This window comes from Plectropomus leopardus, chromosome 6, assembly GCF_026936395.1.
Source record: "Plectropomus leopardus strain MGB_pleo_1.0 chromosome 6, ASM2693639v1, whole genome shotgun sequence".
Classification (NCBI taxonomy): domain Eukaryota; kingdom Metazoa; phylum Chordata; class Actinopteri; order Perciformes; family Serranidae; genus Plectropomus; species Plectropomus leopardus.
The window spans coordinates 18,110,132-18,137,535 of NC_142181.1; the positions used below are offsets into that span (position 1 = coordinate 18,110,132).

The window sequence follows — 27,404 nt, forward strand, 5'->3', positions numbered from 1 at the left end:
CCAATCACGAGGAAGCTAAGAAGGCAGCAAGAATGCAATATTAATGGACACCAGCTTTTGAATCATCCATCATCAGTAGGTACACAGCTTGAACACAATTATCTGTTCTTGTAAAGCCTCAGCCAGCACAGCACCTCTGCAGTGGTTGCTGCTGCTGCTCTTTTCATCTTATCTGAGTGCTGGGTGGCCTGGAGCACTGCTGGGCCCGAGCGTGTCTGGCTATTCTCATACATTGTGAGCATGCAAAAGGTCAGTGTTTGGAAAGTATTAGCACCCACTAAAATACAGAATTACCATAAATTAAAAAGAAAATCCACTCACGTATGTCTGGGGTAGGGGTGTGCCATACCATATCATCTGACAATACCGGTATAATTTCTCATATGACAGGAAAAAATTAATATCATGATAATATTTCCACTTGTTGAGAGTCATGTCGCTATGCACGGCAACAACAAGCGTGGCTAAAAAATGGACAAGGCAGGCTGCATATCCAGTGTATGCATGACAGTAGTGAAAAGAGGCGATGACAACATGCAGGTTTCATTAACAAGGTGTAAGCAGATTGGGACAGTTTTCTGGAGACAAACCTTGGACACAATGTACACTTACAACCTGCCCTACCTCTGTCTCCCCTCCCAAACAAAGAAGAGTTGAATCTCACTCAACTGTCCTTCCTAAGCTAACAAAACAGAGATTTATTCATCTTGAATCATGGCTTACTTTAGTGGATCATAACATATTGGGTGCAGAAATATTCTGCAGATGCTAAGGTTTAAATAAGAGCAAACTTCTATTATGGATACAATTTTTGAGCCACAAAGTGGCCTGCAGGAGGTTAGGTAAGGGATCTTTTTAGCCTAGACAATAAAGGGAAATGCCTTTTCCAGTGTGAATTTGTTGAACATTTGATGTGAGGAGTCAGTCAATTACAGTATAAAACAGCAGAGCCAATAAATTACATATTTCTTCAAAACTGTAAATCACCACAACCATGAGAAATCCTTGAGCATAGTCATAAATGTGCCCGAGCAAAAACCAAACATGCAGGACAGGAAGAGTTCACCAGCGTCATAAGTAAAAAGACTATTTGACCACGATGAGCATGAGAGACTGCATAAGGTCCTGTCTAATAATCAAAATTTATAGATGTTTGTGAAGTAAACATGGGAGGGAACCTTCATGTGCTAATGGACCACTGTGATTAAATAACTGACAGATGCAGCAGGTCCAGCAATAATCTCAGATTGTGTAACCTCACTGAAATATTTATTTGTTGAATAGTTTATCACCCAGTTGCCACTTTTTCACCACTGTCTGTATGATGGTGCAAAGATTCAGTTGGTGCACTTAATAATTTATTACAAAAGCCTGGTCTCACTCCCAGTGTGTCAAAAAAACGCTGCTTACTGGCAATGGCCCTCTGACCCGATACATACCCAAAATACACCCTTTAGGGTCTGTATGAGACACACTGGGCTTTCAATCAACTCCATTGAAAACCCATCAAGGCCATTGTTAGACGGTCAAATCAAGGGACGTAGTATAAAGAGTTCTAAAGTTCTCTAAGGGCAGGAGAGACAGATTGGTCAATTGCAGGACTTTGACCCAGGATATCTGGGTTTGTGTCTCTGGTAGTCATTCGTTTAAGTGAGTCATTAGTCAGTCAGTCAGTCAACTCAGTCATTAGTCACTTGTCCGTCTTTAGTCAGTTGTTAGTTGTTCATTAGTCATATTGGTAAACTGACTTAACTAATTTCACCCACGATCTTTACTTAACCCTAACCAACTAGGGTTTTTTGCATCAAAATATGACAAATGAGATGAGACCATGTTAAAGATAAAACGATGATCTTCCTAACCTGTATTTTTGACATTAACGCACATCTGTAAGCCAGGCGACATCCATGATAATGATTTCCACCCATACTCATAATGTAGAATCTGTTTCACATCACTTTCGGGGCCATGTGAATATATTTTCTTCCTGTATAATCTTTTCCTCTTTGAAGATATAACAATGTTTGTTGATCGATTAGAAACATATATGTTGATGAACACGCAGTTAAACTAAGAGGTGCTGCCTTTCACTGCCTCTGCATATCGACTCTGATGATATTAAAACCTTAATTAATAAGATTTTAGGGTGACAATTCCCTGGGAACCATCCATGATATTCATGTTTTCATGTTTCATGTTTTGAAATAAGGACCAGGGGATTTTATGTCAACTTAATATCTACCAGAGGGTCAGTAAATCATTTAATAGCTTGTCTCAGAGTCACTGCAGGAACACAACTGACTCATTTCCTGGCAATGCATCCCTCAACAAATACTGTCTGACAGGCATATTATGGATCCCATCCGCAATGTAAAGCCTAGTACAGATGACACACACTGTCCTCAAAAATTATATTTCATATCTAATCAATGGACACAGATTTTTTGTGATCGTGGCATAGATTGCAGTGAGGATAGCAAAAACAGGCACCGATTCACCTCATACTGTGCCTAACGTAAGTGGATCATAACATTGCAAGTCTGAAATTAAACTGCAGATGCTCCAGTTTGAAATGAGGACAAACTTTTCTATGAATGTCTGTATGGACGTGGCCTGCAACAGACAAGGTAAGGATTATTGTCGTTAGCTTTAGCCAAGCCAGTTTCTGGAAAATTAGCTGCCCCTGCCTGCCAGTTAAGAGGAATGAGTAGTCAACAACTATAAATGCCCACGACCAAGAGAAGTCCCTGAGCATCCAGTCATAAATATGCACACAAAATATGAGGCTGTTTGGTCCAGTAGTTTGTGTGATTAGCTGCAGACAGTGGGATATATACTCCTATACATGCACACACACAATCAAACACATGACACCCATAAAGGTTAATGATTAAAGCAAACATCACCCTCATGAATATCCCCACTAACTTTCACAGGCCTTTGTGATTCATGACTATATCTAATCACAGTATACTGTATATTGGGATTATTTTTTAATGCAATGCAGTACACAAAAGATTCTCCAAAGACCTACCTCTATGAGGCAAGAGGAAGTAGTTCAACAGTAACTCAATGCTTTCAGCGAACAGGTTCACAAAGGACTCTAAACATGGGTTTTTGTCTACAGTTATTGTCTACATTGTCAGGCTCATTGAATTAATTTTTTTGGCTTGCTCGGCTGCTCCTGCCGTGCTTTTTCCCATACTCATGATGTTATCACTGGTGCAGTTCGGCTGCTTTTCGTCTCTACTAATCAGTGCCCTCAGCCTCTGAGGCTCGATCTGTCAAGACTGCTCAGCTCTGAGAGGCAGCGAAGGCTTGAGACAGAGTGAAGGATTGTTGGCTGACAGACGACTGCACATGGTGCATGATCACTGCAAGCCCCTATTACAGCATGTTGGCTCACCTGCCAGTATTTATAGCAAAGTAAAAATACAAGCTGTCCACCATAAACCACTTTTTTTTATTTTTTGCTAATATCATAAGAACTCAATTAAAATGCCATACATGTTAACATGCCACAGTTTCATGATATACTGTGTGCAGATGTTGTAAAAAAATAATAACTGCTAATTACTCATGCAGTAGGATACTGAGCTAGCCTGAAAATATAAAACATAAATTCCCAGTCAGTCTACATCATGTCTGCCACAGGGTGACTCTCATTAATCATAAAGTCAAGCGCACTGCAGCCAGCCGTTATAACCTCAGAGATGTGATATCAAATTTCAGTGTGATATCGAATCAGAGCACAATAACACCTTCTGTCAAAATGGAGACAAAATAAGCTGAGAACTAATTTATCAAGATTATGTGTCATTGTTTCATAAATCATTAGAGTAGGATGACTCTTGTCAGGAGTTTTGACAGGCGCGACGAACTGCGTTACTGAAAGAAAGCAGTAAAAGCCCAGAACCGACATTTTCCACAGAGCTTGCCAAGAAAATAATGCTAAATGCAAAAATGCTTTTGGTGTAACTACGGCATGATGCACACGTATTGGACCCTTCATTAGATCAAACTGCTGGCATGTAGGTGAAAGGCTGGATGGACCTTGACAGATGGAAGACCTCCTGATCGACAGTCGAGTGTAAAAAATGCTACTTTATTTCTTGTTTGTGTGGCATTTTTGAGGGCCGATGCATCAGTTTTTAACATATAACACAAATAATGGACTTTTGCCACTTGTGTAGTCAGCCTAATTGCCAGAATAAATGTTGCCAATGTATGTTTCTGCAAACCACAGACGTAGCAGATGCTAGAACTTTATTTTTATGATTCAACAGTGCTGTGGTTAACATTTTGGTTTGGTTTTGTCTCAAAAACCACTTAGTCATGGTTGGGAAAAAATCATGTTCTGGCTTAAAAGACGAGAAGATTTTGGTGGCACAATCTGCCTTTTAATGCTGCCAGTGTTGCATCAAAAAACATCCAGTTTTGCTGCTGTCTGCAGCTTGACAGCTGTCTCGCCCAGGTATCACAACATCCACCATCCCCTCCACCTTTTGATGAGAAAATATGCTCATATAAATGTAATCAGAACTACATCACTTTAGAAACATTCGTATGACATGTACAAATGTAACATATGTGGTTTGCAGAGGCGTATGATGCCAACATTTTCTTGTGGTGACTGGGCTGGCGTAGTCACAGAAAAATAACTTTATGCATGTCCTTTGGATGACTGTCACAAAGCTAACGTCCCAACATTTGGTTCAGTTTAAAAGAGAAAATAGTAGGAGTGATGAAATTGCAAGAGAGGGTGTAAACACCATGGGTTATTCAATCATAATTTATGACATGGGTAATTCAGTGAAAGAACTAGACTGGACATAAAATACTCTACCTTTTTTTATTTAAATAAAAGTGAAAACTAGGACAGAATTGTATGTTTTGGAGCCCTAAAGCTTGTTGGAGGGGCACTGACATAGAGTCACTATAGCTTTCCTTTCTTGCAGGTAAATTTGTGTACCACTATTTATATATTAAAAGCACAAATATGCATCCTAAGCATAACACAATGTACCTTTAAACCAAACTGTCTAAGAGAAGTGTATCATGAATAGACAACACTCTTTCTTATCACCTCGAAGGCTCTTCATGTGAAGATTGTCATACATGGTGTGACGAGGCTTTCCCATGTTGAACCCTCCTTAAAATGAGACCAAGAAATGTGTCCTTCCTTTAAATAAATTCTACACACACAACTGATGGATCCCTTGTGGCCTAACCTATCCCAAGATTCATTGCGTGCCCGTAGAAAAACAAACGGCATTAACAGACGATGACTCTTTTAAATGTAATCATCAGAGGACACAGTCGATGAGGACCATCCTTCAAAGGCTGCAACCCCCAAACTGAGACACAGCTACTGTCCCCCAATGTCTCACTCTCCTTACAGGCACTATGAATATGATGAACGATTATGGATTTTTGCCAATAATCGATATATTCTTTTTTTTCCCATCTAATTTTAGTGATCATCATGTCTCTTCTGTAATGGGGGGGGGGCTTTCTAACCACTGAGAGCGCTGACACATCAAGCTGAATTACTGTACTGAACACAGCAAAAAGTCATTTCTGGTTTGGACTGCCCACTTAGTATCAATAGTCAAATATTGGCTCTTTCATACATTTAATCTAAATATTTAATAGGAGTCCAGAGCTCAAGAGAAAACATGTGAAACAGCTTATTTTATTCAAATAATAAGATGACTTTCCAATCTGCAAATGTTACGTGGTTGGCCATGTTTAACTGTATGTGGGTTATAAGGCTCTAACACAGAGTTCTTTGGCCCCAGAAAACCTAATTTTGTATTACGGTATATATTTTTTTACATTTTAATATCACATTGAGACAATAGCAGTTACACATGAACAGGGCCAATCTGTAACTAGAGTAATAAATGTGATGACTTGTGTGACCATTTCCAACTTATCATATTAACTACTGAGTGGTAATAAATAGAATGTAAAAAATAAATATATAAATAACAAACCAGATAAATGTCATAAAATAAATCAACATGGGACATAGCCAGGAGTCATGGAGACCAGTAACAGTGGATGTTTTTTGTCAGGAACAAAAACAAGCAGACCAAGAATGTCAGCCAGTGCTGTCATACTGCTAACTTGGAGCATGAGACAACCACAGAGGTGATGTATTTTGTTTTCATTGTCACGCTTCCTTAGCAACGACTAGACTTTTGATTTCAAAGGGATCCTAGTCGTGGGGAATCATATAATTTGGACTGCAACATGTTTTTTTAAAAATTGAGATTAGTAGATCTGCATGCACGTCTCTGTGTGTTTACAGCTAAACTGTAAGAGGTTGATGTGGTACGGTACTTGAGGTTTTTTTTTTAAACTGTGTTCCCAGATGAACCTCCAGCAGCCAAGGCAACTTAAACAAAACAAATCAAGGAAGCAATTTAACTCATTATATTGATTCAAACCATAACTAATCAAATATCACAGAGCAAGTATTTATTCAGTTGTGAGGAACACAAGAGAAATAAAAGAAATATTACAGGGTGTCTACTGGTATCACACACCTAAATGTTATCCTTTTTAAGTGTTTTCATGATGTTTAACTAAACTTAAAAATGATTTTTTGACAAATCATCTTTCTCTTATTTAATCACTGCAAATACATACAGTGGAGTGCAGAGGTGGGTTTTATGTAAGGTTATTAAAGTCATTTGGGCTAATCAACATTTTGCCAACAGGCAGTATAAGGTTCAGTGGTAGGTTAAATGATTTGTGACATCAGGGATGTGGACTTTCTTAATCATGTACAATGCATTGTTGTAATAGACTGCAATATAATGAAGTATTGCCCAAAATGTCATTGTTGTGTTCCTCTGTACCTGAACCTAAATTTCAGTTTCGTACTTACTACTACTTTCATTTAACTGCTATTGTACAGTTAAATTAAATTAGACAAAATGTCAGTGACAATTAAGACCTCAGAAAATCAAATATGAGACTATTTAATGAAATAAAAAGCCTAATATTTGTGAAATGAATTTAAGGCTTTTTTATGACCTGCAGAAATAAAGCGAAAGATTGACGGGGGTTTGCACAGTGTCCGACTGTCAACGTGAAGATTGAGCTGATGATGTCGATGTTGTTGCTGTCGATTTACCCGTCCATCTATGTCTCTACCCTCACCTATGGTCATAAACTTGTTTTCATGCATCAAAATGTCAGATTACATCTTGCATCATATTTTCAGACAGGCAAGAAAGGAGGATAAACTTGCCATCCTTTCTGTAAGTACTGTTTTTGAACCAAACTTAAAGATCTAAACTAAATCTTGTGTTCACTCAAAATACACAATAAGGGCATGAAGCTCAATTTAATGCGATTCACTTGTGTAAAAGTGATTCACTGTCAAACTGACACGTATTAGTCACCCGAGTCCTAAAGGTCCTGGTCTGAAAAGGGCCATTAGTCTCAAAACACAAAATTGGCCCAAGATTTGCTATTTTAATACAGCCACTAGTTTTATCCAGCATTTTCTAATGTGAATGTTTTTTGTATTATAGCAAGTTATCATTATCAGTGAATCTGTCTTACATAACAAATGTATGTCTGATTTTTTTGTTTAAAAAAAAGCTACCACAAGATGATCCACTTTAATTCCTGGAACGTCCAAAGTTTTGGCACTTAAAGACCACAGCTCAGTCTGTTTAAAGAGATTCCTGATATGTTTAATATCGAGTGATATTCCCACGAAGAGTCAAGTTGAGAAGGTTTATGCACATACGGTAATTGCTGAGTCCAAGTTCTACATCATTCTATGTTTATTCATTGTATATATGTATATATCAGTGTAAACACAAAAAAAAATCATATAAAACCGTTTTGCTTCACTACAGATAAATGAGTAAAGAAGTGCAAGATGGCAGGCTGCAAGTAATTTCACATGACCTCTGGTTCAGAGGTTAATTAATCACTCTCATTAGAATTAAGCAATCCTGGGAAAGCTAAACACAATAAAAACAATAAAGTGATAAGCTGGCTGCAGTGTATCCTGTCTGTCACCACGCTGGCAGAGGAGGTAGGAATTTGTAAAGTCGCACTACTGCAGATGCATTGATACTGTACGCAAAAAAAAAAGATGTCTTCAGTATAAAAGCATAAATTGCAAAACATCTGAAATGACATTCAAAAAAGAGGTGGGAACTTTTACTATTTGGAAAATATATTGAGAGGATTATTTCGAAGAATAGCATGGGAGAGTAGGGGGATTTCTTTGTCATGTGCTTTACCATGCATACTTTGGGTATGCATTGGTATCAGCTTCTTCATGGACTTCACTTCCTTCACCACCACTGAGTGGACAAACAATCCAGTTGGAATCTAACTTGATGAAGACCAGACGGACAAAACAAGTAAGAAGGGAATGTGGTTGCTCTACAGTTTTGGAAAATAATTTCTAGAGTAGATACCAAGTGTCCACTGATACTGTATCTATGAGTCAGAGTCAAAATAAAAGGTATACCATGCAGGAATGACAGTATTGCGAGCCAAAGTAAAAGCTAACCTCAGATTTACGCTCATTTTGTAATGAGCTTCCATTTTTCCACACTACATTCGCAGGTTTCCTGCGCTGGATGCATACTGCCTACAGTCTGTTGCAACAGCTGTGCTTAAGTCCTCTCTTATGTTAGGGTGCAAAGTCCACACTAAACACTACGCTGAAAGCAGTTAGTTTGATACTAGAGCTGTGCGGATGTGTGGTTGCAACATGGAGACTATGGTAGTTGCACTGCTGTAAAGTCTACACTAACCAAAATAATGTAGCAGCAAATGACGTTTTCACTTTCTGCGTCCAGGCAGTGAAAAACACTATTCTTGCTGTGGTGTTACAATATTGTCCCAGTCTGTCAGCAGGTTTCTTTCATTTATCATCAAAGCTAAGAAAATGAACTCAAAGCTCCATCCCTATCTGTTTCATGCTGTAAAACGACGTCAGTAGATCAGTTATTTTTTGCATCTCTGCTCAGCTAAACTGAAATCAAAAATGCATATCATAAATATCAAAGGAATATATAAATATGTGTCTCACGCAGAATGAGCGGCCAGGGTAAATGAGGAAGAAAGTGGTCATTATCATCATCATCAAAAAACCCTCTCTCCAAATAACCTAGTCATTTCCCTATGCATCAGTTGAGTTAAGAACAGCTTTACAGGTGGTGTATAGGTGTAAATTTAGTTGTAAAGTTAGAGCTTAGCTTTATGTCAGAACTAAGTTGTGTGGTGCAACCGCCTAAATTAAGTTCTAGCGTAAATCATCGCCTACATTATAACTTAAGCTACGTTTGAACCTAGGCACAGCTGCTGGTCACTACCTGTTAATAAAGTCCTGCCTTCACATATGTGCTGTGCCCATAAATGTCCTGTACATAAGAAATGAAGAGGAAAATAACAACATAAAGGCAGGGAGCAGAGTCTCTGCAGAAAAATGCACCGCCACACACTTCTAAATGATGACAGAGAGGGATTACTTATGAACGTATGAATCTATACATTGTTTTTTAGGGAAAATCCTTCATAGTATATCTTTAAGTTGACATAGTTGTCTGGCTCTCAGTCTCTGTTCTAAAAAAGGCTTTCGATTCTATAAAAATGATCTGATGTGGATGTTCACAATCAAATTAAAGCTAAGACTTCATAGAGGCTGTTTACACCTGGTATTAAGAGGCGTTTCAGTTATCTGAACTAAAGTAGAACTAAATTACACAGCCAAAACACATCGCCATTTAAGGGGTGTCCACACCAAAAATGATATCTATAACTATAAAAAGATAGTTTTAAAAATTGTTCCAACTGGATGGCAGAGTTCACACTACAACTACAACAACAACAAAAGAGGGGAATCATGTTGTTTGGATCACACCTAAAGCGTTTTCAAGAATGATGTATATCAGAATCTGTCTTAATTACACGTTACATCCAAGGTAGATCCTAACATCTAATTTTGGACCACAAAATGTAAGTCTTTATTTGGTCATCAATGACTGATTAGTCTCCCTGACTGTACCACATTCTGGCCAGTAGATGGTGGTGTTGACTGCTATTAGGAGAAGAAGAGAAAAGAAAAAAGTCCCTAGTGTTGATTTCAAAATATCACCTTAATATGATGATTTTTATTATACATAACAATTTTTTAATTTAGATCAAAATCCTCTGAATTGAAAGTTTTCAATTTGGTGTCATCAGTACATTTCAGGGATTGTCTGTTTCATTTAGGGTTTAGGAACAACCTTTAATATGTTATAATTACTCAATCACAGTTATTAATGGCTATATTACCTATTATTGGTCTGCAGATTACTCAAAAAAGTAATTTTAACTAGAAACAGTCTCTGGCACTGATGGGGTTTCTGAAGTTGGTTTTGTCTTTACTGATGCTCTCTTGTACGATCGTCAGAATGTCGGCAAACTGATATTGACTCATACAAAAGTATGAATAAAGCTTAGCTTCAAAAGACAACAGCACTCATGATAGAGTGTTGGACAGTCTCAATTCCTGTCATCTTTGAAGAATTTCGTGAACCCAAAAGCTTCTACTTTTCTGTAATACCCGGTGTAAACAAACTAATGTCACATTCATTTCAACAAAAAACAGCAACTTTCTTCATGTTTTCTGACTGCAGTGGAAGTGTAAAATTTCTGACATCTTTGAAACCATTCTACCTGATTACACTTGAGAGAAAGTGGGTGCTGTTTTAACTTTCATCAACCTGACGTCTGACGCTGGAGGTTGAAATCTGTCAAAGCTCTGTCAACACAAACCAACAGAGTGGGAAACAACAGAGCGCATGGAAAGCTTGCGGTATAATTTTTGCCACCTGTTTTCTGTCTTTACATCATTCAATGGAAACTTTTTAGGTTCTGCCTCGGCTCAAGTTTAAACATCAGACACATACTGGCAAGGCAGGAGACCCACATAGCTGTTGTGTCACAAAATATTTCAGAGGATGTTAGGGAATATTACTCAAAACAAATTCGGTTATGGATTAAATGTGCTTTTAGGCAGAAACAGCTCATCAGTTACATTTTCTCTTAATGGTAATCATACGGACAAGACAACTGCAAACTCTGTGGCATTTATAAGTGTGTGTAAGTTTTTCCAACTTTCTAAGTTAGGCAACTCGAACTGAATTTACAATAATGATCTGATCTCAAGAGAACCATCAAGTCAATGTTAAGTTTAGTTTGATAATTCTACATGTAAGAGATGTAACAGGCATAACAAATATTAAATTGTATTTTATTTTTGCCATCCCTCATCTTAGATTTATTTTGTTATTCTTATTTATATTCAAAAGGGACCACATACAGTTAAAGATGTCACCATTTGATGCGCCATATCAGATTATAGTTTGAGGCTAACTTGCATTTGTAGTCCTTGGAAGGTCAAGACAAAGAGACAGGACAACAATACAAAGTAAAAACATACAACAATGAAAAGCATGAGACACACGACACACGTTACAAAGCTACATGATAGCACACCACAAGTGTATTCTTGTCAAATAAAGGCATAAAGTCATAAAGACCATAGCAGAGGATTTAAGGTCAATGAGTTCAGAGCTGAGCAGCTTTTAACAAAGTTTACAGCTGGTTTTGGAGATGCAGTTTCATCATGATATTATATTGAGTCTTCAAGAATACAGTATTTGCTGATATCACAATCAATTCAGGACCCTGCTTTTAATATGAGATAATAAAATCTGCCCATTTCACACAATCACTTCAAGAAAAAGCCCCTCTCATTTTTGCTTTTAACAATAAATGATTAAAAAAAAGATATAAATAAGCGTAAATCATTTTAACCACATAAGTGCAGTATAATATACTTTCAATGGACTCACATAAAAAGCACATGGGGTAAATTAACCCTTCTGACAGAAAGCCCTTTAAATCTTTCCATTTTACCCCAAACTGGGTTTTTTTTCCCTAAAATTTCAAGGCTAACTAGTTTAAAGCTTTGAAGGAAAACTACACCCATGGATTAACAACAACATAATTTATCAAATGCATAAAATATGGCTAAAACATAACTGTCAATGCTCACAAACAAAACAGTTGTTTTGTTGTCATTCATGATTAGCTTAGGCACTTTTACATTGACTACGTTAGCCTAGCGGCTAGCAGACTTTTACTACTTCTACAGCTTAAATATTTACATGTATTATTCATACGGTTTCTTACTCACCTTTGGTTAAAGTCACTGCGTCTCCCGACAAATCAGCACGGTTGAATGCCAGCCTGTATGGGTGTTTTTCAGTGACGTTGTTGAAACAGAGCAGCTAAAGTTGCTGCAAGAAGTTAGCACAGTTTGCAGGCAGGTGCTTCCGTATTTTATCTCATGACGGCATTGTTTACAAACGTGTTGTGTCTGTCGACCTGTATTTTGTCCCAGCTCCAAAAATATTTCCACGTGGCTGTTATAACTTTATCCCACTTCCGTAAATACATCCATGCTTTATCCTCATAGTGTTTTTCTTGGCTGCTGGCCATTGTGCGCCTGACGCTGTTTGGCCGTGATACAGAATTTCAAAATAAAAGTCTGTCACAAAGATGATGACATAGATCGATGTTTATACTTTGCATCGATGATATTGGATGTTGATAACTAAATCTATTTATCGTTTACACTCAGGGTAATCCACTGTTTTGTGGCTTTTACAGAAAACAAAACTGCCTGCAAAATGATACAGTACAGTTTCCAAAAGAGAATATTCCCAAGGATGATAAGAATTTCCTGAGAATGCAGGAAAAGAAAGAGTCCCAAATTTAATCTTAAATTCTCAGAGCTCAGTAAATTAAATTTCTGCTGTTTCTGTGGTGAAAATGCGCTGGATGTGGTTAGCTGGATGTCTCTGATTTCACTAAATTCATTGTAAATGTAATTTAACTCTCCTGTTTGAACTTTAACATTATATGATGCAGCTGAGGGGGCGGGAGGAGGTAATGAGGACTAGTACAACTGCACCTGCCTTACAGTCTAAGTATATTGACAACTTTTGAAATGTGTAACCAGTGTTGGGGATTAACTAGTTACAGTAATTAAACAGAAAAATAAATGTTATTATAATCAGTTACAGTTTGTGAGAAAAAAAATGTAATCACATTAAAGTTAATCACAATGTTGATCACTACAAAGAATCATTTTACATTTTAATGAAAAAAAGTTTATATGTTGAATAAAACATTCACTCTGTTACTTTACATTTTCTGCCATACAGGAAAGACTTCTTTTGGCTTATTTTTGGACAACGTGGGACAGCAAAGACACTGAGACATATTTGAGTGCAACATTTATGCACTTAAGTTTTTAAATCTTTTCAGATTGATTGCCCTTTAAAAAACATTAGTTGGAAAAATAATTGAAAAGTATTCAAATGTAACAAGTTACATTACTTTGATGAATAATTAAAATAGTTATGTAATTTATTAGATTTTTTTACAGGATAACTAGTAATGTTACCTATTACATTTCAAAAGTAATCTTCCCAACACTGCGTGTAACACCTAATCAGATGGGTAGTACCATCATTGCCTGTGGCGTTCTTGTGGTTCACTAGGTGGGCTGGCCCATCTGGAATTTATTTTGCCAGTCTTGCCTTCATGCTTGGCACACAGGAGAAGTTTCATTTCTGCAACTTCACCGCTCGATGCAACTACACACTGGGCCTTTACCTTTTCTCTACCAGGCAACCTAATGTTTTTTCCAGGGATAACATTAATACAGCTGATGAAGACTAGAGCCAGAAACATGAGATCACATTCAAATAAACTTGCCATGTTATACGTCACTGTCACAAATGCACAATGGGACTGTGCGGAATATGTTCTTGTTTCACTCTTTTTCTACAAATCACTGGTGGTGTCACATTTTTGTTACGCTAGATATTTCATTATTGTTTTTTAGTGTTTCTCTGAATACTGACCTGAGAAAAATATAATTCCACATTAAGATTCACACAGTCCATCAGCTACTACTCCCCTTTGATACATTTTGAGGAGGTGCAACTGCTTTTCTGTTAAACTAATTGATTATCCTTCTAACAGTTTGTGGAGGCCTCTGGTTGTTGGTTCAGCTGTGAGAGTGTTGTGGGAGGAATTAAGGGAGATGTTGCTCGGTGGTGAATGCCAAGTGTACACTTCAGTTACACAGATCATCAGAAGCTTACCATCAATTTAAAACTCCCAAATGTATGACAAAAGATATTTGAACTCTTGTGCTTCAGATTATCAGTTCAAGAGGAAACAATTAACCTTTTTGGAAACAAAAAAGCAACTAAACTGTGTTTACTTACTGATGATGGAAATTTCCTCTTTAAGTATCCACAGTGTCAAGTGAATTGCCTGTAGTTTTATGCTTTTTGTTGGCAGTAAAAAACTTGGTGCGTGCAATCCAGAAAATATGAAACTGTAATCAATCTGCAGTGCAACATGCCATACATTGACTGTAATTTGGCAATGCTCTTCCTACATCTCAACCATGTAAAGGAGCAAATACACGTGTAAAACCATTAATAAAACATATCACAAAAAGAGCAAAATGTTTGCAATAAATTCATTATCTGAATAAAGATCAGTGTGTCTGCTGGACAAAACTTGATGTGATGAAGATAAATGTCGATGACAAAAACAATACCTAATCTAACCTTTTGTGTGACACCCCTCACACACAGAAAACATTAATCATGTTTATGACCAAACAGACAAACACGCTCATGTCAAATTGTGTTTTCTAGTGAATACTAAGGCGCTGTTGACACAAAAATGATTCACATCTGGGTAGCATCAAAATTCAAAAGACTGAATCAATCCTCCTTAATTTCAAGGTCGTGTTGGCACAAAGTGCACCGAATGATTACATCTGTTTGAGTGTGTTTGGCCTTTCAGATGTTGTAATTGCACTGGAGACATCAAAGCCGGGTTGGCAGAGTCCAGTGCCCAATATACGGTCAAATAACATCCAGCAACAGTATTGCTAAAGAATGTAATGTGTTGACAAACCGGACTGCAACATTGTGTTCGTGATTGCAGTTGTGGAAAGACTTGGTTGGATTACAGAAAGATAGTATTACAGCCTAACATGAGTACACTGCACGTAGCCTGTGAGCTGTTTAGATGACGGCTAAAGTGATAACAGAATGGTTCAACATAAATTGCATTTCCTGGCTGGTGTGAGTTTTTCTGTATAACCGCTCTGGTTAGGCAATTATTTACAATCTAATCTGGTTTTGGGAAGAATAAGGATCAAATGACTTTTTATCTCAAATAGAAGAAAGCCTTTTTGGAGCCACAGGTCAAGGCGTCAGTCAGTGACTTCAGTAGATTATCGTAAGTGAAAACATGTCTTAGCGGGTGCCACAACTCATTACGCCTTGGGCACTTTGACAAACCACCGAGACTAAACAGTTCTGCTAACCTCTGGGTATAACTTTTTTTTCCAATAAATTTCAAATTTTGGAAACAAATATTACAAATGAAATGCAGCCTTCCAGGACAAAGATCTGGAGTGATCATTTCCCTAACTTCAGCCGTAAAGGGCTTAAATCCCACTTCACTGACCTTTTCCAAGTTTTAGCTTTGTTGATTTATGGTGCAGGCCAAATGGTGGAACAATTTCACACACGCTGCAAATCATCATCAGAGTTCCTATAATACACCAACATGAAATTGTTGTTTAAAATTGTTGGGACATAAAAAATTACAGAATATTAATAAAAGCGGTTAACAGCTGGAGCAGAGATACGAACAAATATGGTGTTGTAGCACTGTTAAAGGAGTGTTGGGTTTAGTGGCATCTCGTGGTGAAAATTGCAGATTGCAACCAGCTGAAACTGGCTGTGCCTCTCATGAACTCCCTGTTAGAATGCTTTCAGGGTTCATTGTTCAGGAGTTTTTTATTGGGAGCCAAATTATCTGCAGACGTTTGTTCCTCACTTTACAAATCAATGATCCTTCAAGGTGCTAACCCTGCACCTGCTAATGTGTGTTCACCTTTATGCCTCTGCATCAGTGACCGCCGTGGCCAGAGACATTATGTTTTTGGGTTATCCGTCCATCCATCCTTCAATATAATACACGTAAAAACATATCCCAAGAATGCCTTTAGGGAATTTCCTCAAAAGGCGGTACAAACTCAAAGATGAACAAATTAAGATTATGTTGGTTGAAGGTCAAAGGTCACTGTGACCTCACCAAAACCATTTTTGGCCACAATTCAAGAATTCACAAGCTAAATATGACAACATTTAACACAAATGTCTAACAGCATATAATGATGAAGTTATGATGTTTTATATCCAAAAGGTCAAGGGTAAACTTAACTGTGACATCATAATGTTCAGCAAAAACACTTTGCTGGCAATTATTCATCGTCATCAGGAACAGAAGGGCAGACATTTGTTCAGATACTGAACTGGTGACACTAATCTTAGATGTCCATCTCAAAACTCTTCTGATTGTATAGATCCTTTGTGTTGAAGATGTGTGTGAAGCATCCATGTTTCTTTGCAGCAACATCCATACTTGAAGCACTGACGACTATATTAGAGTTTAACAGACATGGATGTAAACAGCAACTTGAGAGGTTTGTGGTTGTGGAGGCATACAACTTCAATATTTCCTGGTAAGTCTAGTTTCTCTGATAACTTAAGATTTAAATGTTCAGAGGGTCTCCTCTCTCAAAAACAAACAGACCAGGGAATTTAAACTATTAAAAACACTGAATAAAGCAGTTTTATGTTCAAAATCTGTGTCTAATAGGAGCGGCCTCAGTGAGTAGAGCGTGCGCTCCATATAGGCTGAGTCCTTAGCAGCGGCCCGGGTTCGATTCCGGCTTGCGGTCCTTTGCTGTTTGTCATCCCCGTTCTCTCTCCCCCTTTCCTGTCACTCTCTGTCTGCACTATAATAAAGGCATGAAAAGCCAAAAAAATAATCTAATCTCCCTAATGTAGATATGAACGACTTATTCTCAGGTAACAAAAGCACAACGATATTATTTTATAGGAAATTATACGCTGAAGAAGGCATATTTTTTACATTATATTCCATTTCTGCCAATATGCCCCTCTAAATCCTACACGTGGAACCTTTAATGCATGCAAACTGTGATCTCCAGATTTACAGTTACACAAACTTGTGTTCAGGATATAGGCTGTTGGACGTGTCATACACATCATATTTTATCGATTATTCTGTGCTAACAATGAGGTAAAATGTAAGCACAGACTAGAGCGATTCCAAACAATGCAGTCATCCAACACTGTTCTCTGTTTCTCACGAGCTCAATTCCAACGAAATCAGTGTATTTCATGAAGAAAGTAACGTTATGTCAAAAGGTTTGTCTTACCTGCTTAAAATCAGAGGACATAATTTTACATATTTCTGTCAATCTAGACTTCACCAAAATAAAGCGAAAACATGCTTCATTGACTTTTTGGGGCATTTTTTCTTCCTGACGTTGTTGACTTTGAACATAAGCAGGAAATCACTCTCATATGGAGGCAATGTTTGCCATGTTCTGTCAGAATATCTTTCCATGATATTGACAGAATCATCTCTTTTGGAGGAACTTCTCATAATCTTACTGGAACACCCTGCCGGTTCGGAGATGCGTGTATCTGCATAATAAACACCAACCACCATGAGAATATTATCGAACAAGCAAAAGCCACAGAAAAATAAACCCTACAGGATTTCCCCTTCAAGTAAAACCATCTGTTGTTATCCTCCACAATGAATGGACCCTCTGACAACATCCTTAAATCTAATGCATCAGTGACATGTTTTGCACCCTTGCATCTTTGCCAAACACACTTGCTTAAATCAAGACTGATCTTTGACATCCTTTGAAAACAGCATTGTGTCGGGTATCAGTATGAACTGAAGTTCAAATAACAAGTCATATTTATGATATCCCTGTCATTTGAATCAAATCTTCAGGATCTACCTTGTTATTGTTAAAAAATTCAACTTAACTTACCACTCTGTGCCTATACATCTCAATTTCATTCATGGAAAGAGTGTTTCATGATAATAATATTCAGATGTGCAGTCTGGCTCAATGCTTTTGAACAGCCTACTGCATGTGACCTAATGCTGCAAACATTTGGCTGAGTGGAAGGTAACATGGTGTCGCATAAAATGTTGATAAATCTCAATGATACTTACAATAAGAATAAGAACCAGGTACCAGGCATCTTATCTACTGTCAGCTATCTAAAAAATGCAAAACATATGATTGTAAACAACAACAGGACCTAAATAATGTGCAGTTTAACTGTCATACACAAACCAGATGTCCACAGTTTGTTACAGCTATAGCTTTAACGGGTGTTTATTTATCAGATCTCAACAAAGCCTCTTATAATACATTCATTCATGTTATTGGTAACTAAACACCAGTTCAACTGTATCAAATATAAAGTGGTAAATCTCACTGCACGAAATGATTGATATTTTCAAGCCGTTTTCACACATTAAAGTAATGCACAGCTGCATATTCTGCCACATAAATCTAGTTTTCTCCACCAGACCTAAGCCTAGAGGGATCAAACATTTGGTCGTGTGTGTGCCTGTGAGGAGCATGAGCATTTAGCGGTGGCTGGTGTTAATTTCCAACCCTGACTTTCATCCAGAGGGCTGCAGTTTTTGTCCCCTGTGAAACCAAAAGTCACGGTTGTTTTAATACAACCTTAGATAATTTACATACAATTGATATGGCACTTACAATACTGATTACTTATGTGACGTATTTTAGCCACATTATATTAAGTAACAAATACTTACTTAGAACTAAAAAAAGTGAATTTTATTTTAAAGATTGGCAGCAATTTTGTTACCAATCTTAACTGCAACAACATTTAACATGTGTTAATCTTTTAAAACCTGAGCAAATTGACTTAATTTCTTTCAAAAGCATGGGAGGAGAGCAATAAGCACCTTAACAACAATTGCAAGAAGTTAGTAAAAAGTAAGAAGAAAAATACCTAAAACACACAAACAAACACAACCAAGGAAATGACCTCAAGAAGGTGCTTTACTGTAAAATAATCTTAAATATACAATTAAGAGAACTATAAATGTAGTTTTCTGGAAATTTCCCCTTGCTTAATGATAAAATTTAGTAATCCCTCCCAGCTAATCATTCATCATTTCCTTGCCACGTTTTACAAATTTTTTGCAGTTTGTGGGACATTTCTTGACAAGTTGCTCAGGTTTTTTTCCAGTGATTTTGGAAGAAATCAAACCAATTTCCTCCGGTTTTCAGAGATTTAAATGCTAGTAAGAAAAGTGATGTTGATCCAGGTGTTAAAGGTTTAAAATGTGTGTCACATAGATATGCAAAAGGCCATGTGTGTCGGTTCCAGATGGCGAGGGCTGTTACAAAGCGTCGGTATTTGACGACCTGGGAATGAGAACGGGTTGGGATTATAAAGTTGCGAGGTATGAAAGAAAAATAGTTTTCTTCCTGTATTCAGTGTATCACAAGTTTAGTATTTGGCATTCAAATGACTATTTGGGGGCTGAAATATTCCTTAAATAAAAACCTGTGTCACATTAGATAAATCAAAGTATCACTGTAATACAGGTTGGACGGCATCGTGGTGCAGCACTGTCACCTCACAGCAAGAAGGTTTGAACTTGCTGAACTTATATGTTCTCCCCATGTTAGCGTGCCCTGCCTCTCATCCAAACAATGAAATGACATGATTGATTAAAGTAGTTCCCTTCCACTCCACCCCTCTGATGCCACCAATCCTGTACACAACACCAAGGGCTGCTTTCTTCTTTTCACATGTATTAGCTCGAAGATGAAAGATGCTCAAAGGATGCAAAAGAAGACCTGTACCTCCAGGACAAAGGTGTGTCTGTCTGACTGTGAGAAATGAAACTTGAATTATAAATTGATAATGGTACAACAGGAATAAGGACACTTGTTTTCTACAGTTCCTCATTTAGACCCTTATGCTGATTTGATACCATTTTCAGTGTCGAGCTGATCATTACCTCTCCGCATCACTGTGCTTGTTTTGGCATCAGGGTGTTCACATTTCAAAGGAAAAACAAATGAGGCCAATTTAATAACCAACAGCATGATTGCCCTCACATTTCTTCCAACATTCATAATACCATGCACCTGCTTTTTATTGCAAATATGAACATTCTCCCAGATTCATTTTAATTCAATTTTTATCTGAATTGTTTTATTTCAAATTCTAGCGTTCCTACAAGCTGTGTCTAAAAGGAACAACACAAATTAAGTTTTACATGAATAATTATAAAATAAATTTGTGCATTACTTTTCCATCAATAATAAGAGAGTATACTGATCTTTTTTTTTCGGCCAAAAATCAATTAGTTCCAGATAAACTATAAGGTCATACCTCTCCTTATCAGAAATTACACAAGAGGGCTTTATGCAAAACATGTTTACCCCCTATCCAACCAGTCATATTTTCAAAAAAGCCTTTAAGGATTACGCTTAGTCCTACCTTGTTCCTTTTTCTTCTCTTTGGAGTACTCTTCCAAGAGCCAGATTTATTCTGCATAGATTTCCGGCATTTGTTAGTAGACAGTGGTATGACTTTTTTCTGCTTTGGTAGTGTGCAAACACAAATATATTTATATTTTCATAAGTTATGCAAGGTCATATTTTACTTGTTTGTACAAAAGCAAGAAGATATGCAATTTCTGTTATAATTAACAACAGTCTCAACTGGAAGATTAAGAAAAGCACAGTTATTATTGTCTAGCAGGCATGTAGGCTTGTGTCTTAAAAAACAGCAGAGACTGTGGAGAAATATTTGTTTTTCAAAAATTTGGCTTGTATTTAGCTTTGAAAAAAAAACTGTTAAAAATATGTAAATGATGACCTTATATGAAGCTGCACGAAATATGACAGCTCTGTTAAATGTTATTTATCAATGTTTATGAGGTGGTATCTGGAGAGTTTGATCCCTGTGTATAGAGCTAAATAAAAACATATAACTTTGTATATAAATCTTTGAAGCAGCAAGAAGTAAAATTAAATAACTGAAACAGCAGCCATCCCACATGCATAACCAAACCTTTTCCAGATAGGTCACTTGTTCAGATATGTACTAATCCACATGAGGATATTAGATCACCACAGTAATAAAAGTAGCGGGCTTCAGGCCCCTGTGACCCTGAGGAGGAAAAAATATGGAAAATGAATGAATGATTTTACAGATATGAGAGAAGATAAAGCTGCAGATCAATGGCACACTTTTCTGTGAGGAACAAAAATCCAGGACACTGTGAGGAGTGTTTTACATATCACTGTATTTTATATTTTGAAATAGTCTAATAGGAATAGAATTTAGTGGGATGGTTAGAGTGATGACGGTTTTTATGTGTACAGTTGCCATTATAATTGCTGTAGCAGGCTAACTTCCTTCCATCTGTTTCATCCTTCCTGTCAGCTACTGCATTAACAGACTCCTATCAAACTCATGATAGTGTTAGTTTAGTGAAAGAGAGAAACTTTTAATGGTGAAGAGCTGTATTTTTCTGTTTAATGAGGAAAATAGCCATATTATTGTCTCTTATTGACGCTTCATTGCAAAAAAAGTTGAAGCTAGTTAAACTTTAATTTGCAGCATATTATGCCCATCAGCAGCGACAAGTGTCGGGTCAGTTTGTCACTTCATGTCAGCGACTTCCATTAAAAATGACATATAACCTGTTGCTGTGTCACTTATAGTGTCAGCCCAGCAGTTGAGGTTGTTTTCTGTCTTTTTGTGGTAAACATGTATATTTTTTTGGCTGTTTTGTGTATTTTTGGAAAACTTGTGTCTCTTTGTGACTGTTTTGTGTCTCTTTGTGACTGTTTTGTGTCTCTCTGGGGTAATTTTGTTTCCCTTTGATGATGTTTTGTGTCTTTTGTGGTTGTTTTGTGTCACGTTGAGGTAATTTTGTGTGTCTTTTGGGGTAAGTTTGAGTCCCTTAGTGGTTGTTTTGCATCCTTTTGATGATGTTTTGTGTAATTTTTATCTCTTTGAGGTCATTTTGTGTATTTATGCCTCTGTGCCAATGATTGCAGTGGCCAGAGGCACTGTGTTTTCGCTTGGTCGTCCCTTCCATCTGTCCCATTCTTGTGAACACAATATCTCAAAAACACCTTAAGGGAATCTGGTACAAATGTCCACTTGAACTCAACAATGAACTGATTAGATGTTGGTGGTCAAAAGTCAAAGGTCAGGGATTACTGTGACTTGCATTTGTATCATTCTCGTGAACATGACATCTCAAGAACACCTTTAGGGAATTGTCTCAAATTTAGCATTAACCTTTAATGAGACTTGAAAATGAGCTGCTTAGAAGTTAGCTGTCGAATAATTTGTAGAACAAGCCAAAACAGCATTCTCAAACTAGTGAGTGAACCTCACTATACAGCCCTGCTAATGTGTGTTGTCACCATAACAACTAACAACAATTGCCATTTTCTTTTGTACCACTCAAGTGAACACGGCAAACTGTTCAATGTCTTTTCTTTTCACTCTGTTTCTTTATAATCCAACTATAATCATTGCATGCCTTTTACTTTCGTCAGAAACATTGAAATATGGCTGAACTGATACCGCTTTAGCTGTTCCAGTTGCATTGGGCCAGAGAAGATATAATGATGAGAAAACATGTGGTCTGAAATACCAGTGAATGTTTGATCAGGATAAAGGAGAGAAAATATTTGGGCCTACAATTCATCCATCAAAAGCACGTTCTCTCGCACATGCCCAATGTTCAGCTGTGGGAAGACAGTCCATAGTCTTTTCTGCCATTTTATAAAAAATAAAATCAGTGGAGTGACCTTGCTTCATGTGATGTATGAGAAAAGCACTGCTGTAATCTGCAGATACCTTTTTATGGCTTAAGATGTAAAGTCTAAATTGCTTCCAGACAAACATCTCATAGGTGAAAGAAGACCTGGCTCATGAAGGCTGTTCCCGCCCTTTCAAAAACCTTATTTTTGGCCTTGAGCGCTTAATTTTTCATTCACACCTCTGACCTTATGTCTGAGTGTTACTGTATAGAGAAGCAAGAAGAGAGCAACGCCACAGCAGCTGAGACAGAAAGGATAGACAGAGTCCAACGTCATGAAATACCGCAGTAAGTACACAGGATTTCTTTATTTCCCAGGACCCCATTCTGTCCATTCTCAAAGGCTGATGGAGTGATCATTTAAGATAAAATATATCAACACGCCAGAGAGCTCAACCAGACCAGACAGAGGAGACTTGACTGTCCAATATAAAGGTTAAACCTCAGACGTGCCCTTTTACAATGATGAATATACTGGTAATAAATCTTTAAAGATATTAGTACGGAGGGTTGTTCTGTTTCTTATACAAATGAAACAGCAGCACTGTGAACATAAAAGAGAACATTTTTCACGTGGTAAAAGGTAATTTGCCACAGAATGGGAGCTTTCAACAAGCAATTGATCTCGTTTTGCACTTAGTTTTGTATAATTTCACACCCTGTGCTCTGCTGTTATAATAATTTACATTTGACCTGCCCTTTTTAGCTTAAACTAAATTTTATTTCTGTCACCGACTCTGCCGTCTTAAAAAAAAGGCTCTATTCCTCAATTATCATCAGTCTATGAGAAAGTTGCAATGCTGTGAAAACATGTATGGAAATGTGAAGCTGGCTGACAGTAGCAAAGCAGCTGTAACCGATGGGACTCTTTGTAAAGAACTTTTCTTAAATCCCAAATTAAAACACAAACAACAGGTGTGAATGATGAGATAATGGGCCCCTGGGTACACATGTGCAGAAGGCCCCACCACATCTGTATCATAAGAGCAGGACACACATACTTTGAGGTGGTTGGCTGCTTCTTCTCTGGTTGTTTTGCATCCCTTTGTGATTATTTTGTGCCTCTTTCAGGGGAATTTTGTCTGTTTTTTTCTTTTTGGTGGTGATTTTGTATATTTTTTGGTTGTTTTGTGTCTCTGTGGGGTTTCTTTGTCTTTTTGAGATATTTTTTGTCTCTTTGTGGTTGTTTTGCATATCTTTAAGGTAATTTTATGCCTCTTTGAGATAACTGTGCTTGTTTTGCCTCTGTTTTAGGTGTATTTGTGTCCCTTTGCATTCATTTTGTGTTTTTTGGGGTTTTTTGTGTCTGTTTGAGGTAATTTTGTGTCTCTTAGAGGTCATTTTGTGTGTTTGTACTTCCCAGCTGGTGAAAGCCATGGCTGGAGCCATTACGTTTCTGGGTTGTTCGTTGGGCCGTCTGTCTGTCCGTCTGTTGATCTTTCCCATTCTTTTGAACATCATATCTTAAGAACTCTTTGAGATAATTTGGCACAAACATCCACTTGGACTCAACAATGAACTGATTAGACTTCGGTGGTCAGACATAAAGCTCACTGTCACCTTGTATCTATATCAGTCTGGTGAAAGAGATATCTCAGGAACGCCTTGAGGGAATTTCCTCAAATTTGGGACAAGCCTCCACTGGGACTCAACAATGAACTGAATTTGGTGTTGAAGATCAAAGGTCACTGTGACTTCACGAAACATGTTTTTTGGGCCTCATAACTCAAGAATTCATAGGCTAACTAAAAATAATTTTACTTAAATGTCTAATAAAAAATGATGACATTTTATACCAAAAGGTCAAAGGTCAATTTCGCTGCAACATCATAATGTTCTGCAAAAACCCTTTTCGGGCCATTACTCAATGTCATTTCTCAGGAACAGAAGAGGAGACATTTGGTTACCTGGATACTAAATTGGTGAAAGTAATCTTGGGTGTTCACCTTGAAACTGTACAGATTTTAAAGATCTTCTTCTCTGCTGTGGGGAAATTGTAAATTGTAACTGTAACAGGATTAGTTCACAGAGGCATACAACCATACGTTAGTAATTATGTTTTTTGGTTGTTTTGTGCGTCGTTATGATAATTTTGTTACTTTTTTGTCATTTTGTCTCTTTTTGTGTTGCTCTCTGGTTGTTTTGTTTGTGTGGTTGTTATGGTTTTGTAGTTTTTTTGTCCCGTTTCTTTGCTTCTCTTTGTTGCCTTTTTGTGTCCTTTGAAGTCTTTGTCAGTACATATCAATTTAAGGAACATTTTGCAGGTGAAGGTCAGGTGACTCCTGACACTTTGTGCCGCCTGTGCTTGGTTTGCCTGTTCAGTAATCTGTCTATGAAAAACCAGGGTGAGACTAATTCAGAGAATCACATGGGCTTCAGTGGTCAGTGTTTGATCTGGACTCAGAGTACAGCATTCTTTAAAAATACAACTTTGTAAGAGTCCAGAGTCGTCTGTCCTGTCACAGTGGTCTGTCAACAATCAATGTATCACTGCAGAGCCTTTTCAATTGGGCACAGTCTGGTCATTCTTGGCAGCAGTCATTTTCTTATCTATATTACATTGTTTAAATAGAAAACTAAGACTTATTCCAGGATATTAATCTGCTATCATCAGATATTATAAATGTTTTAGTGCCACTGTATGCCGCAGTGGTGCATTTACTCACTGCTGTGCCCAGACTAGATAAGGGGTGAGGGCTATAAACAAAATGTCTAAAGTATTTTCTCACAACTTTAACAGCATTTCTTGGAAAGCTTTTCACAGAAAGCATGTTCGTTATGAAGCCAAAGATAATAAGAGGAGGGAGAGGGGAACTGCAAAGACAGCCGGTTAGATAATTTGGCTTGGAGATATTCAATTTGCTGAAGATCCACCCAGGACACCGTGTGTACCAGAGGCTGCAGCAAGGAATTCAGTCATGTGGGTTCAAGAGAGTTAAGCAAAGACATTTTTTTAACATTTCTAAACTCCTTGATAAATAGCATCCATGGTTTCTGGTGCATTAGTGGAGGATTCATATCAGCTGTTTTTACAGCTGTTCTTCTCGGAGCTGTGGTTTAGAGAAAAGTGTTGTATCCAAAAGAGAAATCTGAGTGTATTGTAATTGATTTTAGAGCTCCAAAGAACTGGTTCTTTTGCACCCACCAGCATGGTTTTGTATAGAAATGAAGAACATGCATCAAAGCAATACATATAAAAGGTGCTTAATGGCAGAAGTGCTGTGTAAAAGGCCGAAGTCTCACAGCAAAGAAACAAAATTACAGCAGAGAAAGAAGAAATCATGCTGAATAAATAGCATTGACATAAACTAATTGCAACTAGCAACCGTCTTGTGATTGGATCACTCCAGATGTGATCCGCAACTAAGGGCACTGACACACCAGGCCAACAGTTTCCCCTCAGTCAGGATGTAGGTGAACGTCTGTCACCCTTTTTTAATGAGGATTACAGACTACTGCCATCTGCTGGTGTGGAGAATTATTTCCTCTCATGCAGTTGGAGTGTGTAAATGGTAATTGGCTATTAGCTACAGTCTTTGTGGTGTGTTTAAGCGCAACCTTTTGGTGCCACCAGTTCTTTGATGTCAGCTTGGTGTCTCTTTGCCCTTAAAACAAATATGGGCCAGGGCGTAAAGTGGTGGGGCCAATGGCGCCTTCCCCATTTCCTATCCCTCTACTTTCAGGCCCCTTGCTCAGACCACACCCATCTCCTAACTCGGCCTTTGATTTAATTTTGTCTACACACCTGTAAGGTTTCGTAACTGCGCCTTGCGAGGATGTGACAAAATATGTCCACTGACAGATAATGGTAATTCCCACTACAAATGTTGTCTCAAGGACCACATGTTTAATGATCTCCCTCTCTCTCTCTGTCTCACACACACACACACACACACACACACACACACACAGAGAATCACAAGGTGAAAACAATACCAGCTGTCCAGACATTGCAGCTGGTAAAAACTCAAGTCTGTGAAACCTCAAATGTAGACAAAGACATTTGCTCTCCTATCTGCTTTGCTTACTTACAAGGCAGGGTGTTCCACACTCTGAGGGCTTGATGGCAAAATATCATTTATCTTCACTCTTGTGCAAAGGTCAATGTGACCCAAAAAAAGGCAAGATAGACTACTTTTATGGTACATTTGAACATTAATGTTTCTACTGAAATACAACAGCTAGTTTGTATGTCAACAGATCCATCCCAGTGACAAATGAACTCCATCCACTGATGAAAACTGTTGAAAGCTTTGCAAAAATCTGGAAAGTGGACCTTGAGTAGGGATGTAATTTAAGATTTTTTCTCATTTAGCTGGATTGAGTCATGAAAACAGCACATGACATACACTCCAGCTGCCAGTTTATTAGGTAGACCTGGCTAAAACTTGTGCTGTAGAACATATGGGACATACAACAGGAGAAAAAGTTCCCATATGACACACTAGACTAAAATAATCTGAATTAGTTTACTAATTAAAATACTCCCTGAAAATATTGGGTCTGCTCTTTCAAACACAACT

At 37.7% G+C, this 27,404-nt stretch overlaps 1 protein-coding gene across 1 annotated transcript in view; it reads right to left on the bottom strand.

Annotated features, from left to right (window-relative positions):
• The window catches only part of elna (elastin a), a 112,746-nt gene extending 100,224 nt beyond the window's left edge, over window positions 1-12,522 (bottom strand). Inside the window, exon 1 of the mRNA XM_088078906.1 lies at window positions 12,233-12,522. The gene's annotated coding sequence lies outside the window, so the exon portion shown is untranslated. The remainder of the gene's footprint in view (window positions 1-12,232) is intronic.
• Between the last annotated feature and the right edge of the window lie 14,882 nt (window positions 12,523-27,404).